Consider the following 20,957-nt stretch of genomic DNA (forward strand, 5'->3'; position numbering starts at 1 on the left):
GTTGCCCCATACGAATCTTCAGTTTACGACAGAGGCGGAAAAAATACGGTGAACGAAGAGTTAAGGATGATTCGGTAGTAAGAAAACCACTGGAGCGCTGGAACACAGTCTGCGTTGCAAGTCGATCCATACCAATCTATTTTGATGGGCTACATGTTATCACGACCCTCCGGAAGACAATGGTATAGTGCATCACTGTTTTAGAGATTGAGCCTCGCTTCCCGTCCTGCAAGCCCTCCGGATTGGGTTTCAAGTCTGAATACGGTTCGTATTCGGGAAAACCAATTAACTGCGCATTCGAGCAGAGCCAAGTACAGTCAAAAAACATCTTGAAAAAATGGAGTCACCAGTCTCCATTCTGTACTTCGGTGATAATTCTGAAAGAAACGGAAAAATTCGTGGCAGATACAAAATCAAATTTATTTGTCATCGACCTGTGAAAATGAGAAACTTGCTGCGACCTGACAAATACTGTGGAAGCCTTGAAAGCGTGTATGAGATTTCATGTTAATGTGGAATGTCGTATATTAGCTGTATGTGTCATTAATGGTAAGGCTGCTGCTATTAACACGTCTGGACCAGTAACATAAATATGACATAACCAAAGATTGTCTTAGTCAGCTCATCAGTTGATGTAAGAGAAGAGGAAGGATGTATATTCGACTTCCCTTCTCCTTCTACTGCATGATAAAGGTGACACTAGATATTCACATGGCAGACGATATCAACAATAAGAGTTCTGTGTTCCACTTCGGCACAGGGAGAAAACTGGTTTCAGATCATGACGAAGGAGTAAAGAATTTCCTGCAGCGGTAGCGTCACAGCATAGTGGAGGACCCACGTAGCGACCGACGGTGGCTCCACTCTCTGCTCGAGCGTCTGCTTTCAGAAGCGGGGCTGGTGGCCCTGCACACTCGCGGAAGCCCTCAGTTGGGTCACCACTAATGGTCTCTCGACACGCTACCATCGTCCGGCTGGTAACAACGCCTTCGCGCATGCTCTGCTTCCGTATACGGCTTCCAGTAGAAAAACTTCACAGCACGGACACCGGCAGTTGCTAGCTCCCAGTTGCCACCAGAAGCGACCACAGGGAAATATTGGGCACTTTCCTGGGTGAAATATTGTGAGAATAACAACGTAATCTTACAACAAACGCGAGGATCATACGTTTCATAGAATTACTGGACAACTCAGAGTTGCCCCATCTGGAAGTTCAGTTCTCGCACAACCAGCAAACGTCATTCTGGTAAGAAAAGTGGATAGTGAAAGTGCAAGGAATGCACGATTTTCTCAAGAAGGTATGTAACTGAGTGCTTTCAACAGCTTTCGCCATGGATTTACAACAATCAAACAATGATTTTAAATTGAGCTACATTTATGCAAGTGATATACGTTTGTAATTGTGAAAAGAGCAAATAAGTCTCATTGTTTCGTTATTCCGCAAGTTTACTAAACACAACAGATCCAAATAACAGAGACTTTAATCATCAATAATATATTCTCCTGTACTATTTACAAAAGTCTGTCTACGCAGGGGCAACTTCTCGATTCCGCGACTGTAGAAATCACGTGATTTTGAAGCGAAGAAATCGTCGAGCCGTGTTTGGAGCTCATTTTAATCAGGAATGGAAAGTACTTGAAGGTTATTCAATAGAGAGCGGAAAAGGCGAAACTCTGAGTGCGCAAGATCACTTAAATAAGGCCGGTGCGCAATGACTTCCCAACCCAACTCCCGTATAATGTTTTTTGTCAGTCTAGCAGAACCTCGGAGGGCGTTATCGTGGAGTAGCATCATTTCACGCAGTCATCCCGGTCGTTGTTCATGGAATGCGTCTCCAAGACGTCTCAGTTGTTGACAATAAATGACAGCAGCGGTTATTACCCCTCGGGGAAGCAATTCGTAGTACAGCACACCGTCGCTGTTCCACCAGATGCATAACATTAACTTTTATGAACGTTCTCAGGTCATTATACGGGGAGTTGCTGCTTTGCTTGGGCCGAACCATTCCATTCTTTACCTTATGTTAGCATAAAGGCACCATATATCGTCACCAGTAACGATACAGTGTCGGACTGGTCAGTGATGTTCACGAGCCAATTGAAAACGGGGAAACGGAGGCGCACATATCGCCATCCACTGCTTTTTATGCGATTGGGTGTTAGAGCATGCGGTACCCTTACACCCGATATTTGAACCTTCCTCATTGCATGCAAATGTCGCACGATGGTGGAATGATTCCAGTTCTTCAGATCGTCCAGTGCTAGAATACACCGACATGGATCACTGTGGACTAATGCGTCCAAACGATCTTCATCAAAGCCTCTAAGTCTTCCTGAACGTGGAGAACCGAAAGTCTTCCTTAAAAAAATAAAAGGTTCTTGCCGTGGTCTGTGCAATGGCATTGTCCTCATACAGGGTGCAAATGTTCCTGACTGCTTCTGCTGCTCTGTCACCCCTCTCTTGAGCTCACGAGGAGGAATAAATTGCAAATGTTACGATTTCTCTACTTGGCGCTCCATTTTTTAACGTCCACAGCTCCACTCACTATCTCATAATGACAAAATGTAAACTCAAGTAGAAACATTCAAATATAAGAAATGTCAGTCTACAAATAAACCCATAACAACAGGATTACCTACATGCAAAACACAAACGCTACGAACTTATGCACCAAACTAATTTGATTCTCAATGCCGTATTTGCCAATTCTAAACGCTACTTTTAAGACTGTTACTTCGGACCAGGCGGGTACAGCGTAATGAAACACGAGATTACCATTTTAAATATATAAAAATACCGCGCTCATAAGAGAAACCATGGTTATGTGAAGTATTTAGTTGCAGAAGAAACACATAATTCATAGCTACAGCATAGCGAAGTAGCCTGGCTATCATATTCTGTTCATTGCAAGCGTCAACTACACTTCAAGTATTTAATACTTCATCAACATAAGCTGCAAGTCACACGGACAGGGTTATATTGGTTATTTTACGACATCCTTAATATTATAAAAGTTTTCATAAAATGTGATACAATTGTAAATATTCTCTCATGATTCTCAGAAATTTTAACCTGTCTAAGTACTAATTAACTGCAGTGACTGGGGAGAGGGCAATAACGTCTTACCAGTTTTGACACAGGAAAGACAATTGGGAAACAACGAGGATTACAGAACATCCTCGATTTCAAGTTTCTTTCTGAAAATTGTAGCTTCTAGTCTTGAAGAAGGAAAATTGTATAAAGGTTTTATGATTTTATCGCTTCCGGTCACGCAGTGTGACAAAAGAAAGTGTTAATGACGTCGACTTCGTTACTGCTTGAATCTGACATGACGCTTTGGGAATAAATCAATAAAGTAATCCAACTGCATTATGATCCGATTTCTCATTTTATGCACTTACACTGCTTGGAAAACTCCACCTATCGGCATAGCTGTTAAAATTCGATGACTAGAGAGAATATGCTCTTGGGATAATGAAACTATGGTAAAGATTGTGCTTATACCAGTAGTGAGAGTAGACGGAAAGAGGATGAAGATATTCTGGAATAAATTTTTGATTATTGAAATAGAACATCACGATCGACCTCTCATTTTTTGCTCAGCATCTGAACTGGAGTGCACTGAAGTTTTTTTTTTAGTGTTTTCAACGACTTGCGTGTTCAACATTCAGATAGAGTGTAAATAGAATAAATGTGATGTTCTCTCAACTTTTCTTGTACGCATCACCATACCCACAGTAACAATGAGCTAAGTAGCGAAACTTCTTTCGCTCTCCACTTCTGGATGCGTTAATTACGTATCAATCACAAATTCGGTCTCTCAAATATTTTTTTCCTGAATGGCTGCTGAATGCTCGATTCTATTGAACAGTAATCCTGTGTTCGAAAACAACTTGTAATCGTCTACTAGAATCCTATGAGAATGTCTATATATAGCGATCATTTTAACGTATTGTGAAGCCTTTTGCCAAAATGGGTCAAAATTTCTTTGACACTAAAATATTCATTAGATACATTAATCACGGCGTTGAAACGGGTGTCTGAATTCACAGAGTGCAAGTATTTATCATGCATGTAAAGGTGCTATAGTAGATACATATAATACCTTTCGAAAAATAAATGATCTTTGTCAAAGATCGTGATATGTGGTTTTTTTGTAGTATGTGTTATCCCACGTAAACTGTGGCGTCCACTATTAGACTCCGGGCGCCGACCAGTATTAGCAAAGCTGCTCACTCACTATTGGTGCAAGGCACGTTATCAGCGGAAAGATTGACTTTGACACCTGTCAGACGTCATACTGCGGCATTCTCATTTCCAAATGCAAGTCTGTGTAGCTCTTTGAGTTATAACTGAACAAAATTATAGCCATTTGCTTAATTATATACGAATTTATTTACGGGAGTTGTTGTGTTATATATTCTTCTGGTGTTTGTTGTCAGACTCTGACGTGGTCACACTGGTTAAATTTTGAAGAAAAAACTGTTCTTTTGGATTTAAATAATGGAAAACCACGAACAAAATTACGCAAAGTATATTTCTGAGAATCGTTTTCTTGACAGCTTGACTCATTGTATTGTTTTAGGTTTTAAGATGAGACAGTTTTTACTAACATCACTTGAAAAATAAGAGGATTCAATTCACATTACATCTCAGTTGTACTGAAATAACTGATAAAGTTTTTATCGTTTTGTTATATAGGGACAACTGGAGAAAGTTTATGTTTAATTTACACTCGTTTGCCGTGGTCGGATCGGATGAACTTCATGCTGTTGTAAACAATTTATAAGAATCTTCTGTCATGTAACCAGACACTAAAACAGGAAAGGATACTGTGTGATGAATAGTTGAATCGAACCTGCAAAAGGAAGGCCAGAGGCCAAGCAGCATATCGGGTGACGGGAGATTACGATACGGTAGCAGAAAATCAGGTTGTGATACAGGCGACGAGGGGGGCAACCAGTACACTGCCACAGGATATTTGATCAAGTGCGGAAGGCAGGGGCGGAAATTACCTGCGGTTGAAGCGAGGGTCTGCTGGCGAGGCATACCACGCGTCATGCGACCCGCCGGGCAGCCCGCGGCTCTTGCATTCCAAGGGGCTCACAGCATATTAATACAGCCTGTTTAATGCTGATGCATATTAATAAGGCATCCACGCTCGTGGGTAGTTAACTCGGTGTCCCTCAGCTTGGAGGTCACAGATTCGAATCCTAGAGATGCTGAAAGTTCATTGTTATAATGAAGCCGCCAAGAGATTGAGGGTTTTATTTATTATTCATTACATTTTGCGATAATGCATTTGCCTGGTGGCGGGGTTAATATAGACGACTGTCATGGATCTCCTATGTGAATCTCCGTTCGTGGTGTTCAGAATCATTCGTGCTGTTGTGCCGCAAATACTTTACTTGGCACAGCTAAATTAAAATGAAGTTGTCACCATTGGCTAATGCAAGGAGCTCTGTGGAAGCAGGTCAAACGGAGGCCGGGGAGGTGGTTTTACATTAGCAGTCTATGCTAACGCTGTAAGTTCTGCCATCCAAGCCTCGGGGTACTAGCCACACATTCGTGCACCGACGACGAAGCCAGCGCCGCAATATCATTAAGGTAGTGAAAAGGCAGCAGTCACTGTAGACTTGAGGATCTGATTTCCACGCGGCCTGTCACTGTGGCTCTGATGTCGCTTACTTGATGAGAAACGACGCCTTGGAAAACTGCGACGAGCCGAGCCGTTTAAAATCTATCCATTTGAGACGCTTAGGGCAGTCACGGCCTGCCAAAAAGCAACGAGAGGAAGCCTACGCCGGTCATCGTCCTGAAATGGGTCATCTAGCTGTGGCTGCTGAAGGCTGTTTCATCTAATCTGCGGGTCTGCCTGCTGCGCCTAAATCCAGACGCATCTGAACGTTGAACTGGTGCTTTCCAGTCGGAAGGCCACCTACTGGCTGACTTCCACCAGCTGTGGGTCCACGTTGGGGTCCCTGGTTCGTGACTCTCCTGCCTAGCTGCTTTGTTGCTTTGTTCTGACAAACTCTAAGGCTCCTGATTCGCCCTATATGGGCAGACCTCACTCCTGCCAGTAGCTGTCACTGTCACCTTTGGTGTGGCACACATTTCGACTCTCCATGCTTGGGCGTACCATACACGGAGATGTGCACCAACGCCAGCAAGCGTGGAAATTCGTTCCGTAGACGCCTGCCGCAGCCCCACGTTGCCAGTGCTGGAGTCCTGACTCGGCAGTTCCTTGTCAAACCCGAGAATAAGATAGAAACAACACCTCTTGTATATGCGCTTATAATAAACATTGGAGTGATCCTTTCACTCTGCAGGGACACAGAGCTTTAATCTTAGTGGAAATAACCTTACAGCACCTTGTCTGCAGCATTTCAAGTCGGAGTAATGTTGAGGGTAAGGGTTTCAGTGCCATTTTCTCTCTGGAAGAAGAAGAGGGGAGGGCTGCTCCTGGAAGCTACAATGTGCAGCATTTGTGGTGGTTGAGAAATCCGAGGTATTGATGCTTTGAGATTAGATGTGAATCGTAGTCGAGATAGCTCGGCTAGAACAACCGCTGCCTGCAAAACATTAAATACTGTAATTGTAGCCAAGGGTCGTTTCCAGATTTAATCTGTCAAGAAATTTAACTTTTCACACCGATTCACACGATGCAGTAGCACTACTTCATTTTCACTAGTAGGAGTAAAGACAAGGGCGATTTGCCTCATTTAGGGATTATGAGGGTGTTCTGAAAAGTAATGCCTCAAATTTCCTTTTCGTAAACTCTTAAGGCTTTTCAGATAAAACAGACTTTATTAACATTCTATATCTGAACTCTTCCTGCCTACGTATTTCCAGCCCTCTGCCGCTAGAGGGCTCGGAATTGCAGCGTGTAACATGGCGTTGTGTAACGTAACTATACCAGTGTGTTAGAAACAGCGTGCTGTAATCGAGTTTCGAATTCAAAGAGTTCATCCACACATGGAGCACCTTCTCCTTTAACATGATAATGCCAGAGCACACACGAGGGCGTCGATCTCTGCAACAATCGGACGTCTTGGGTTCACTGTCATCGACCATCACCCATACGGTCTCGACTTAGTCCCATACGATTTTCATCTGCTCCAAAACTTAAAGAATCCGGTTGAGGACATCACATTGTAATGATGAGGTAGTGCAAGCAGAGGTGAAGTTCTGACTCCGTCAACAGTCCAACACTCTACAGTGGTGGTATCAACAAACTGGTCTCTCGTTGGCAGGAATTGTTTATGTCTACATAGCCACCCTAGCGTTCATCACCAGGGTGGCTATGTAGACATGAAGGCAAGTAGTGCAACGTGAAACATCATATTAGCACTAGCTCAGTTCGCTACGTAGCCTTTCATAAACAAACATTTTAACGTCTGTTCCACACCTATAGTTCGTAGGATTCCTCTATCGTCAAGGATATAACGAAGCGGTGTCCTAATTGACGCGCAGTCATTTTGATTTCAGTGTTTTATTTTTCCCCAAGATAATTAATTGACCGGGAGTCATCGAATCAAACAGAACTGATATATGCGTTTCCCTAAGGAAGTTTTATAAGCCCTGTACTGTTAATAACCTCCATAAACAATTTACGAGACCTTCTGAGCTGCCGTCTTAGAGTTTTGTCATATGATGCTATCTTTTACCGTCTAGTAAAGTCATCAGAACATTAAAATGATTTGAAAATTAATTTAAACAAGTTATGGGTATGGTGCAGTTGACTCTAAACGATAAAATGTGTGACATCCTTCACATAAGTACTGAAATAATGCGCAAAATTTCGGTTATACGGTTAATCACACAAATTTAAAGATTATCCGTTCAACCAAATATCTAGGGATTTCAATTACGAACAATTTAAATCGGAACCATCACATGGAAAATGTTGTTGGGAAGCGAGCGAAAGACTGTGTTTCATTGGTAGAACACTTATGGGATCTTTTCCAGATAGGACCGACGGAAGACTTGGAAAAGTTCGGGGTAGGACAGGCCGATGTGTTATCGCGAAGTATGGCAAAGTGTTTCACGGCTGTGCTACCCGAGTTATGGTGACGATCATTAAAACGTTTACTTTTTCTTTTGGGCGAGATCTTTTCACGAAATTTCAATCCTCCGAGAGTTTTTTTTTGTTTTTTTTTACTCCCACCTGCGTAGGGAGGAATGACCACCGTAATAAATTAAGAGGAAGCAGAGATGGTACGAGGTGATTCAGCTGTTCATTTTCGCCACGTTATTAGAGAGCGCAGTGGTTGAAATATAGTCCTAAAGTGCTTTTGTGAACCCACTTCCAAGCAGCTAGGAGTGCACTGTGTGGTTTTTGTCTAGTTGTAGATGTAGATCATTCCAATTAACTGCCAGGATGTATTTTTCAAAAATGTGTCTTGCAAAAAGGTATAGGCCAATTTCTTGTCTCGTTCCTGTCCGTCTAAAGCTCTGTCTGCTTTCAACTCGATTTCGACGAGACGTTAAGTTATACCTTCCCTCCCTTTCTATTAGCACCATTTCCTGACACTTAAACGCAGCACACATTTAGCAGAACATACAAAAATTTAAAGAACAGTACAGGCCTGTGTACATGGTCTCAGAAAATAGGTAGACGTATATTTTCATAATACGATGTGCCTACACCCACCACTGATAAACGGCAAACGATGTTGAATCTACGAAATACGATTCGTGAAACAGCAGCGAGTACCGGAAAGGTTTCCACTTCTTTGTCTAGAATGTGTTTGTTTTAAAATAAGTCTGTTTACGATTCTTCTGTTTCCCGAGCGTGACGTTACACATCCACTTTGTATACCTTTCTTACCGTTCAATTTCATGTAGTAAACTGACATGCAGAATTTTTTATCCCGAACCATTAAAGGGAAATAGCTATCTAGTCTCTGATGGGGATACTGCACTTTTCCGTGATTGGGTTAATGTTCTCCTTGTTTGATGACAGATACAAGGAACACATGAGAGCCTGGAAATATGGGACAAACCACTCCACATTTGCAGAACACCTAAGTAAAAATGACCACAAACCAACGACTAGAAGAGATGACATGAAAATAATTAGAATCAACAATAAAAAACACCTCCTGACCATACAAGAAAATTACCACATACATAAAACCAAAGCACAGGGGAAAGTCCTGTTGAATGAGCAAGTACACATGCCAACCAATTCATTATTTACACTAATAGATAAAATAATAGAATAACGTTCGGAAAAAGTATTAATATAATAATACTGTCCAGTGTAATAATAATAGAACCCAACATCTGTACACTCAATCATCCATGAACCCCTCCACAGAATATTGAAACGAAAAGTCAAAACAGCTGTCACCAAAGTTTTCATCCACTCGCTAACAGCTAATAAAACCGCCCCCCCCCCCAAAAAAGGGATGGCTCTATTCCCCCCCTCTCTCACTCATACACACACACACACACACACACACACACACACACACACACACACACGGTATAATCACAAATAGAAGCTATTAACGAACATATACTTCGTTACCAGAATGAGATTTTCACTCTGCAGCGGAGTGTGCGCTGATATGAAACTTCCTGGCAGATTAAAACTGTGTGGCGGACCGAGACTCGAACTCGGGACCTTTGCCTTTTGCAGGCAAGTGCTCTACCAACTGAGCTACCCAAGCACAACTCAAGCCCTGTCCTCACAGCTTTACTTCCGCCTTGGTAGAGCACTTGCCCGCGAAAGGCAAAGGTCCCGAGTTCGAGTCTCGGTCCGGCATACAGTTTTAATCTGCTAGGAAGTTTCATATACTTCGTTAGGTTGGCAACAAATAGGTATACATACCAAAGAAGATGAACACGTAATGGAGTCGCAATAGCCGGCCAGGGTGGCCGAGCGGTTCTAGGCGCTACAGTGTGGAACCACGCGACCGCTACGGTCGCAGGTTCGAATCCTGCCTCGGGCATGGATGTGTGTGATGTCCTTAGGTTAGTTAGGTTTAAGTAGTTCTAAGTTCTAGGGGACTGATGACCTTAGAAGTTAAGTCCCATAGTGCTCAGAGCCATTTGAACCATTTTTTTTAGAGTCGCAATATTTATGCTGTGAAAAGAATAGTTGTATCGAATGACAAAAGAACAATAGTCCACCACAAAAAAGAGTGAGAAACATGGTGAACAGTGTGTGGAAGGCGAGAACACACGGATGTGATTATATGGCAGTGATAAAAGTGGTAGTGCGACCTTCAGACCAGATGTGAGGAAACGCTGATCAGCAAATCGTAAGTAATAATTTTTTAACAAAAAATCGCGAAGTGAACTGTTTGAAAATCTATAACTGACACAAATGTATCGTTATAGATCCCACCGATGATGCCTTAGAACAGGAGAAGGCGAAACACGTATGGGATAAATAAAGTAACTAGCAGCAGCAAAAGGCAGTTTTATTTACAAAACTAATTGCCTTTCATTTCGTTGCAAAGACAGATCATACCTCCATGAATTTCATTATTTTACATCATCTGAATTTATGTAGACTTATTAATTTTCTGTGGGTACTTGCCCATCACGTGTCCATCAGTTTAGAGCCATCCTTTCCTGCTCTTGATTTATGAGTAGATTTCTCTCTTCTGAGTGCAACTAATAATTTGTATGGGTGATTACAGATTAACTCATGTTTTCAGAATTAAAAAAAAACCTTAATGACTCTTCAGTCACCGTCCAGCGTCATGTTTTGAGTCTGTATGCTATCTGAATGCAATCCAAACAGTCCCTCGACGTTGTTCATGTATATGTAAAATGGTCAAATCCATATGTGAAAAGTTTCTGCTAGTTAACGATTTTTATTTTTTTTTTGTCCTTGTCTATGTTTTTGGTTGATTCCACAACCCACATAGGCGAAACTCCCTGGTACTACCCAGTGCTCTCTAGATTCTCTCTGTCATTCAGCTACTTAGCTTGGAATAGATGAATCTCTGCATGAATTTTGTGTAAATGATTGTTATAACCACAGCTTCTGCTCCTGTCCCTCAGATTCTCATAAAGTTGTCTGCACCTAATTAAGTTTTAACGATATAATTTCACTGTCTGTTAAGATAGTTTACTATTTAAGAGGCCAGTTTTCGTCTATGAAATGGCAATTTACTGTTGAATTTTGTTTCGTGGGTCTGCATGCCACTAGAAGGGCTATGCATAGAAATGTTAGTTAATAAATCAGCCTTGCAGTCAATGGACTTTTGCATAGATGATCACAACCAACATGTCACTTCCTCTTCCCTTTCCCAATTACTTTGAGGACCCCCCCCCCCCCCCAAAAGCAAGAATAGATGGCCTTGAGCTACGAAAATAATGAGTGTTAACGAGAACTTCTTAGAGTACAAATCAGCGATTTTTCGTGATGCTATATGCTCCTGTTGCCTGTATGCCTACTGAATAGTCAGTTGAATCGTAAAGTCTTTATCTATTGCACGTCAGAAATAAATCTCGTAATGGATAAGGTATTGAGCCTTTGTCCCCCTATGTCTTACGTATATTCTTTTTATTGACATACGAGGTGGTGCAGAGCACAACGTGAGTGAAACTTAATTGTTGCAAGAACAACATGTCTTATCAAAAATGAAAGGTGAATGAGATTAAATTATATTGGCGATAAATTTCCCAGAAACCATGCGGATTTCAATGGGTGTGCAGTGTGTGGTGTCTACTCTGTTGGAAATGTCTGACAGAACACACACAAACACAAAAACACACACACACACACACACACACACACACACACACACACACACACAATATTGTTGATAGTTAAGTGGGTGGTATTTGTTTTTAAGGTAACCATACCATCTTAAATTTTTGCATTAGTGTTGAAACTTTTCATGGTAATATTTATACTATTCATAATTTGGTCTGGACAGATGCTATCACAATATTCTCAGTAGTCTAAACATTACAGCAGATGTCACGTATTCTCAGTGTATTCAGTAGGAATCATATGATAATGATGTTTTCCACTTTGTAGTGTGTGAGGTTGTGTGATATGAGTAGACATTGAAGAAAGATATAAATGGAGATAATTGTAGAGTTTCGTTTCAGAGGAGTTTAAGTCAGAACCCATGGTTCAAAATGGAGTGACGAGAATGGTACCTGAGGTTTTACAGAGAGATACAAAAATTTAGGATGAATCTTCTGTTGCATTCTTAGAAGCGTAACATGTAGAAATTTTGTGAAATATTTCGTAGTTCATAAGATAATGATATTTAATGAATTTATATATATGCAAGGTTGGGAAGGGAGGGATTTTGTTGTAGTTTATAGCTGCACTTATTTGAAAAAGAAATATTATTCGAGAGGGGTGCTTAATTTTGTGTATGATGTGAAAGTTAGAGTAGTAATACCACCGGTAACGAAGAAGTGATGTGGAAATATTTATACTTTGGAGAAAAGCATTGTCGGCATAGAATAAAATTATATAAATTTCAATATTTTTATATCTTCGTAAACTCTATGTGTTTTTCATTAAATATATAGTTACTTAAATCAAATTTTCCATTCTGAATAAAATAACTTTCTAACAAACACTAAGTGTGTAATTATTACCATTTCTTCCTTTATTTATTTCAGAGAAATATACAGGAGGATCAGCAATTAAGCTGCATTACGTGTAACTTCTTTCTGTTCTAAAGAAACTTTGGAAAAAGAGACAGGTGTACAACAGGAGTAGATGAGCCATAGATGTACCCTGATTATGTGTTCTTTATGAAGGGTTCACCCCCTCCCCACCCCCACCCCCCAACAACGATGGACCTTGCCATTGGTGGGTAGGCTTGCGTGCCTCAGTGATACAGATAGCCGTACCGTAGGTGCAACCACAACGGAGGGGTTTCTTCTGAGAGGAGAGACAATCGTGTGGTTCCTGAAGACGGGCAGCAGCCTTATCAGCAGTTACAGGGCCAACGGTCTGGATGATTGACTGGTCTGGCCTTGTAACTTTAACCAAAACGGCCTTGATGTGCTGGTACTACGAACGGCTGAAAGCAATGGGAAACTACAGCTACAATTTTTCCCAAGGGCATGCAGCTTAACTCTATGGTTAAATGATGATGGCGCCCTCTTGGGTCAAATATTCTGGAGGTAAAATAGTCCCCGATTCGGGTTTCCAGGCAGGGACTACTCAGGAGGACGCCGTTATCAGGAGAAACAAAACTGGTGTTCTACGGATCGGGGCGACGAATGTCAGATCCCTTAAATGGGTAAGTAGATTAGAAAACTTAAAAAGGGAAATCGATAAGTTAAAGCTAGGTATAGTGAGAATCTGTGATGTTCGGTGGCAGGAGGAACAAGGCTTCTTCTGGTCATGTGAATACAGGGTTATAAATACAAAATCAAATAGGAGTAATGCAGAAGTAGGTCTAGAAATAAATAAAAAAAAGCACGGGTAAGCTACTACGAACAGCATAGTGTTTGCATTATTGTGGGCAAGATAGACACGAAGCCCACGCCTACCACAGTAGTACAAACATGGACGTTATATAGTTTAGACAAGATGCGAAGAGAAGCTTTCGAAATGTTATACTACAGAAGAATGCTGAATATTGGATGGGTAGATCACGTAAGTAATGACAAGGGTACTGAATAGAATTGGGGAGAAGAGAATTTGTTGCACAACTTGAGTAGAAGAAGGGATCGGTTGGTAGGACATGTTCTGAGTTATCAAGGGGTCATCAGTTTCGCATTGGAGGGCAGCGTGGAGGTAAAAATCGCAGAGGGAGACCAAGAGATGGATACACTAAGCAGATTCAGAAGGATGCAGGTTGCTGTAGATACTTGAAGATGAAGGAGTTTGCACAGCATAGAGTAGCATGGAGAGCCGCATAAAAACCATTCTCTGGACTGAAAACCACAAAAACAACAACATGAAGGGTTCAAAACTAGTCAAAGTAAAAGAAATTATAATAAAGTTGTAAATTAAGTTTGAAGAGCGCAAGCGTTTCCACACACCTCAGCTGAGTGGCGCTTCATCTCTGAAACCAAGTACCTACTGGCAACATTCGAAATGTATAGGGTGTGGAAAGGGATGTGCGTCACGCCGGCGCCTAGGAAATAGTGATTGGCTGCTTCTATACAGGGACATGTTTGAACTGCCCAACAAAAGTGTGTGGGTGGACAATGAGGCCGTTTTCCAAAGTGGGGGTCTTTGCCGTTTCATTCTCGTATGTGTGAATATGGCAGACACCTACTCTTCCTCGTGATACGCCACAGGAGGGTGCAAAGCGGGAGGGCTGAGAGAGTATAAACACCCTTGGCTGCTTTCGATCACGAATTTCCAGAATGGTTACGAACGATCCCTAATTGTTCTACTCTCTGTACCAGAGCAAAAACTGCGTTCGCAGTACACTCCAAAGGGATGCGATCATGTTCAGTGGAGTTGCAGGCCCAAGATATCTCTATAGAAGTGTTGAACGTCTGGGCGTGTCATGAGTATCAAAGTTTGTCAAGAACGTCATCCTGTGGCTCATTGCAGAGCGAGCTGTCGTTTTCAACCATGAAATGTGTGGGACTCAACGCTCCAAGGAGGGAGGTGTTTTCATTGACGCTCTTTATGCCACCTCCTGATGCCTTTTCGTGTCTATTTTGAGCGGTGCTTTGTCTGAAATGGTTTACTCGGCTATCTATTAGAAAACAGCGTAATTACAGTTTGGGCGTTTGGCTCTAATCTCCATTGCAGAGGTGTCAAGAGAAGGGGCAGAATGTGGGTAACAGCGACTGTAATGACCTTCCCGTGGTGTGACGCTTCCACGGTGGCGTTGGGCAGAATTGTGATGAAATTTAGTGCAAATGTGACACCATTAACCCGCCTTACGCGTCACATGAAATTCTGAGCTCTGGCCTTCTTTACTCTTGTGTCGATAGCTTGCTGTTTCAAGCGTCACCGAGCCCGAGGGTCGCAGGGGGCCACGCTTTTGCACCATTACACAGAAAGGTTGTAGGCACCTTTCAGCCAAATTTCAAACTTCTGCTTTGCATTGGGAGAAAATTACAAGCTTTTAAAAATGTAGCGCTTTAATTGTGTTGTGCTGTCTAATTTACAGGGCAAACAAAAAAATTGCATATACACTACATAAAAATGCTATTATAAAAAAAATACGACTTGTTGACAATTGCGCCACCACTGATCCAGCAACTTCACATTTGTGTTAGCAGTGATTGTCTCAAACCTGTCATTAGCTACTCCCATTCTTTGTGGAGTGAGTGGTAGCCTTGTACTAAATATTATACACGACGTAAGTCCTTAACCAACTTCATATCTCCAAACATTTTAGGGGCACACATGACTCTCGTGACAAAGCTGAGCGTAAACCATTCAATACTACCTCGAATGACACACGTGACTCTCGTGACAAAGCTGAGCGTAAACCATTTAATGCTATCTCGAACGACACTCTACCTGAACCATCATTGTGATGGTGATGATTTTCTATTTACCATTTTACGGAAGTTATCTCCATCTCCTAGTAAGGCATTTTGCAATGTAGCACGAAATCGCCACAGGACACTACACTACTACGAACACCACACAACATCTGGAAAGCTAGTTTATTTGGAACAAATTGATTTGCTGTGGTGCGGGAAAAAGTAATAATAAACACCTACCCTCCGAAACGTGAGAGAAGTTTCCTTTACCTTAAGTACCAAAACTCGGTCTCGTAAACTAACATAAGCCGGGAGAGCGGTGTGCTGACCACAAGCCCCTCCACATTCGCATCCAGTGACGCCTGTGGGCTGAGGATGACATGGCGGCCTTCATGGCCTATTCGGGTGGAGTTTCGTTTCACTAACAAAGCTGTGGTGAGAAGAGAAATTAGATGACAGTCAAGGCACCACTTACATATGGCTTTCAGCTGCAGCTGCGGTTGAGAATTTGCGAATAATGTGTTTCCAGCTCTCTTCTAGGGATGTATGTGTGTGCGTGTATGTGTATGTGTATGTGTGGGTGTGTGTGTGAGAGTGTTTGGTTACAAAGGTGCGTGTGTGTTGCAAATGCTGATTATGCGTTACAGCTGTAATATAAAAGGCTTGAGCGAGGAGTTAGGTAAAAACCCATCCAGGGATTGAGTCGTTTGCAAGGATAGAAGTAACAAATCGATCAGGTGCGTCGAATGACGACGAATTCGGTTCAGTACTAATGACTGACTTGGAGAGAGGAATATCAATGGAGCTACCATTGCTTCCGGCATCTATCAAAGGAAATCATTTGAAGCATGTGAACAACAGAGAAGTTGCCGTGACGTACTTGAGTCGGGTCAATGATATGAGCCCGATAATTTTTTAAGACTGAATTTCTTTAAAAAAGTATTGCACATGTGTTATGGCCAAAAGTCAAGCGCTGGTACGCCAGTCAGGATTGATAGTAAAGAGATGGCTGTGAGAACATTTCAGCCAAACGCACACTGACCGCCCCTCTCCAGGAAGACAACGCGACAGCAGCGACGCCTATGCGAAGAGGACATAAGCGCGGCGCCCGACTGGTCGAGGCCCAGTCGAACAGCAGCTTCAAGATCATACACTTGTATAGCAGCGACTTAGGAATCGTTTATGGTGAAGAAGCTCGTTTATTTCGTAGGTCGCCTTTTGCTTGCGACACATCTGTATAATCACAAAGTTAAGTATTGTAATCTTTTTAGTTTCTAATAAAACTCATTTATTCGATGTGTTGAAATTGTTTGTCAAGCGAACCGATGAGGCAGGCTTCCTAGACCCCAAATATTTGACGACTAGGCTGTATTTCACATATTTCACTAAACTTTCATATGTATAATGTCTTTTTCTCACACATTAGGGCACATAAGAGCATTAATCTCTCACCAAAACTTGTGAACTTATTGGTTGAAGGCATCACTTCTATAACGGAATATCGTATTTAAAGTTAATCTGTTTGGGGGCTATAAAAATGACTACGAATTTATGCAAAATCTACTTTACTGACAACATTTACATTCCCAAAAACAAAGACAGGCAGAATTTGTGTTAAATACATTATGATAGAATACCGCAAATAACTAACAGGTGGTTTAAGACCACAATGGATAAGGATCTTGGGTGGCAGAAGTGAGTCAGGTACTCTGGCCTTAAAAATGTGGATAATGCAAAATGAGTTAGTCTGACGCTGAGCAGACTTCGACTGTTCAGAACTACAGAAGGTTATATTTGTGCAGCTGAGAGCAAGTGGCGATTGGAATTTCTACAGCCTGACAAGGCCGGAGCAGTTATACGTGGCTTCGTGCAGCGATGTAACTTGCAGCTGGAGAGATGTGTGCGGCGGAGGATAGGCGTCAGGGGCATCTGTGAATCGATCGCAGCCACGAAAGAAATGCAAAATCTCACGATCTAGCATTCAGGCAGACGGATCGCAATTTACTCTCTACCAGAGCCCTGAAATCACGGTAGATTTCAGTGTGTGACACTCCCGTTTGCTGGTCGTACCAAGGACCAATTTGGCTCACTTATACGACAGAGCGACCGCTACGGTCGCAGGTTCGAATCCTGCCTCGGACATGGATGTGTGTGATGTCCTTAGGTTTGTTAGGTTTAAGTAGTTCTAAGTTCTAGGGGACTGATGACCTCAGAAGTTAAGTCCCATACTGCTCAGAGCCATTTGAACCATTTTACGACAGAGCAAGGATACCAAACGTCAAGTCTGGTAAACAAAAAACGAGTAAGTCTGTCCTCGGAGAAACAGTAGTCCTCGACGTTTGAAGTCACACTGGTGGTACAGGAACAACTTCACCACAGGCTCCCCAGTCTAACTACTTCTAAGTGAAGTTAGTCTTGGGTCAGGTCCCAAGTAACAGCCACACATTCCAGAGCTTCAACCAGAAGTTGCTTCCAGACCGAAGTCCAGAGCCCAAGTGCCTCGCACCTCACCCACTGCACGAACGACATCGCCTTCACTCCGTCTTGAGCCAATCACAGGGCTTTAGAGGCACTAAATCTCCCCTCCTATATGGCAGCACAAACTCATGTGGAGCCAGAGCAAGAGTTAAGAAACCTGCGTCTCTGGAAAAAAAGAAAGCGCCAATTTCTGGTTTTTTAACTTCCGCGGTGGGAGATGTTTTTCTCTGAAGTCGAGTCACTTGCCACAGCAACAAGCAAATAGATACAATCTTAATGATCTTCATCTAAATTGCCTGTGCCTTGGAGCATATTAGTCCTAGCTATGTCATAAGAATTCTATCTCTAAACGTTTCTCAGACGCCAGAGTTTCTTACACAACAGGGCCGGCCGCGGTGGTCTCGCGGTTGTAGGCGCGCAGTCCGGAACCGTGCGACTGCTACGGTCGCAGGTTCGAATCCTGCCTCGGGCATGGGTGTGTGTGATGTCCTTAGGTTAGTTAGGTTTAAGTAGTTCTAAGTTCTAGGGGACTGATGAGCACAGCAGTTGAGTCCCATAGTGCTCAGAGCCATTTGAACCAATCTTACACAACAGAGATGGCCGATGAGGGTCACAGGCCTATTTGCAGTATCAGCGAACACGAAAACGTGTGAATGTTTATTAGCCGGGGCTCTGCACACAATGCCCAGTTTACAACTCCACAGTGTAGATGCATCCCTTCAGTCTGTTGCCCACAGCCCAGCCTTCGGCTGGCGCCAATGTACGCATAGCGGCATTGTCCTGCTGGAGACCTGTCTCGACTAGGGGGTGCTATGTCTGTCCTGTGCAGCTATGGGCCTGTCCGGCAGGAGGGATGGGCTCGCCGCCACTGGCTTTCAGCTTCCAACATGCTGTTTCTACGAACTAAGTATCATAAAAATATCTCATGCTTTTAGTGCCCTACCAGGCTCCATCAATGTCAGCTCAGGCCCCTAACTTTCTAGTGTCTCGCTCAAGTTGCGTAGGTTGTAAGAAAATACTCATGAAAAATAGGTGAGGGAGTAACTTGCCCTCTCTCATTGCCATCTACCTCCCATTGATATCTGCATCGATTGTGTCTTACATCAATATTGGTTAGTGTGACATGAACAAGATGAAATCATTGAAAATAGTAGTTGAATCTCATCCTTGTAACCAATATATATGTGTGAGAGAAGATAACTTTGCCAATCAGGATTGCCCATGGCTAAAACACGTCCTAGCTTGACCTCATTCATTCCAGTGGTCATTCACTCACATGAAGCTGCAAGCCAGCAAGAATACATGAAAAGTTTGCTGTGAGTGGTATGAATTTTGTTAGACCTAAGGGTCATTGCTACATCACAGATTTCCGATAAACATTTGATAGGCGGTTAAAAGGCCTTACAGCAAAGAAATATACCCATTCACACCATATCCTGAGGTCAGAGATGTCTGATGTCCCTAATCATTTGCAATTTCCTGGAGTACGAACTGATCTTTGCTCTTTGATTTACCCCTGCTCTGTCACTCATTTGATCCCAATCATCAGACACATACATTCTCAAATGCTCAGTTAACAAGGTAATCACATGTGTAATCTGTTTGTCTTACTACCTAAGTGGTGTAATTTGTGTATAATGTTCTACGACATGAAAACAAATACAGGCACATAATCAGAGCATTAATAATTGAGCAGAACAATATAAAAAACACAATCGAGACAGTTCAATTGATACATATTAAAACACAAAGAGATATTAAATAATGTCATTACAGAAAGGTGTCTTATCGCTTGCTCCACAAGGGTCCCTGGGCAGACAAATTTTGAAATTGAAAATGTCATATGAATTGAAAATATGGCACTTATGCACTCACAAAAACTGTGACTGGCAGGACTGAAAAACAATAATTTGCGCCAGAGTGGAATGGCTTCTCACTCAGCGCAGAAGTGGCGGCAGGCGTCTCTGATGATTCCTCTCGTCTCAAGGCAGCATTTGGCGACTGGCAGCAACCGGCATCTTTGCAGCTTATGGACCACAGCTGGACTCTTGGCGTCATCCTGGTCAGGTAGCAGTTAACAGTCAGTGACTGGCGTGATAGCGTTGCATTTGACGTGCAACCCGCTCCCTCGCATAGAAATCCATTCAGTGTTGGTGGGACATGGGGTAGTTCTGCTCTCCCCGTTCACCTCTGCATTGGAACGCACCTGCCGGCATGGGACATTGGATTAGATCGCCCTGTGTAGATGGGACACGTCCCTCTTGGCACCCCGCTTAGTCGGTTAGGCCCGGCGGGCGCATCGACTGTGGTGCTACGCGACTCTATTGTCCCGCAAATCTGTAGATAATGGTGTGGCTGGTCGTCAGCCACTAGGGGGTGGCTGCCAGCGCGTGGTGTCGTCCCCGCTGTCTGCGCTGGCTTGTGAAATCCTGCTGTTTGCACCGGTAGACGACTGGGCTGCATGATGTATTGTAGGCACATCAGCTGGCCGCGGCTCGGTTCTGTCACAGCGAGGGTCCCCTACACATGGTCTGTTACAGCTGAGAGTCATTACAGCTCGCGACTCCCTTTGCCCTTGCTGGATGGCGTGGGCCATGACGTCCAGTCTGCTGTACAGGATGGCAGCCAGTCAAGGAATACTTTAGGGAATTGGTTTAAGAAATTTATTTCAAAGGCCCAGTGAAAGCTTCACAAGTTTTCTCCGAGAGTAATTCACGCCGTGTCTACGTGACACAAGTCGCTTGTATTTCAAAACCGAGGCAGTTGTGCGCAGTTAAAGCTGCTGACAGGAGACGCCTTAAGCCCACTGCTGAAACTGTTAGGGAATTCACGCTATTGATTTTAGCCAACAGCGTGCATAGGATACCGATCACGTATGTGGACGCCGGAGCACTCTGTGGTGCAGAACACACTTGCTTCTCTCTTTTGTAATCCAGACCTCAAGCATAACAGACGTCTTTTTGGAAGGCAGAACCTCTGGCTATGCTTTTAATGTCCAGCCACCAACGTAGGTCAACATGAATCGCTTCCCCTTCCATTGCCCATTATAATTAATGGTTCGTCCTCCTATACTGGCCTA

The sequence above is a fragment of the Schistocerca serialis genome, chromosome 3 (genome assembly GCF_023864345.2).
Source record: "Schistocerca serialis cubense isolate TAMUIC-IGC-003099 chromosome 3, iqSchSeri2.2, whole genome shotgun sequence".
NCBI classification, from domain to species: domain Eukaryota; kingdom Metazoa; phylum Arthropoda; class Insecta; order Orthoptera; family Acrididae; genus Schistocerca; species Schistocerca serialis.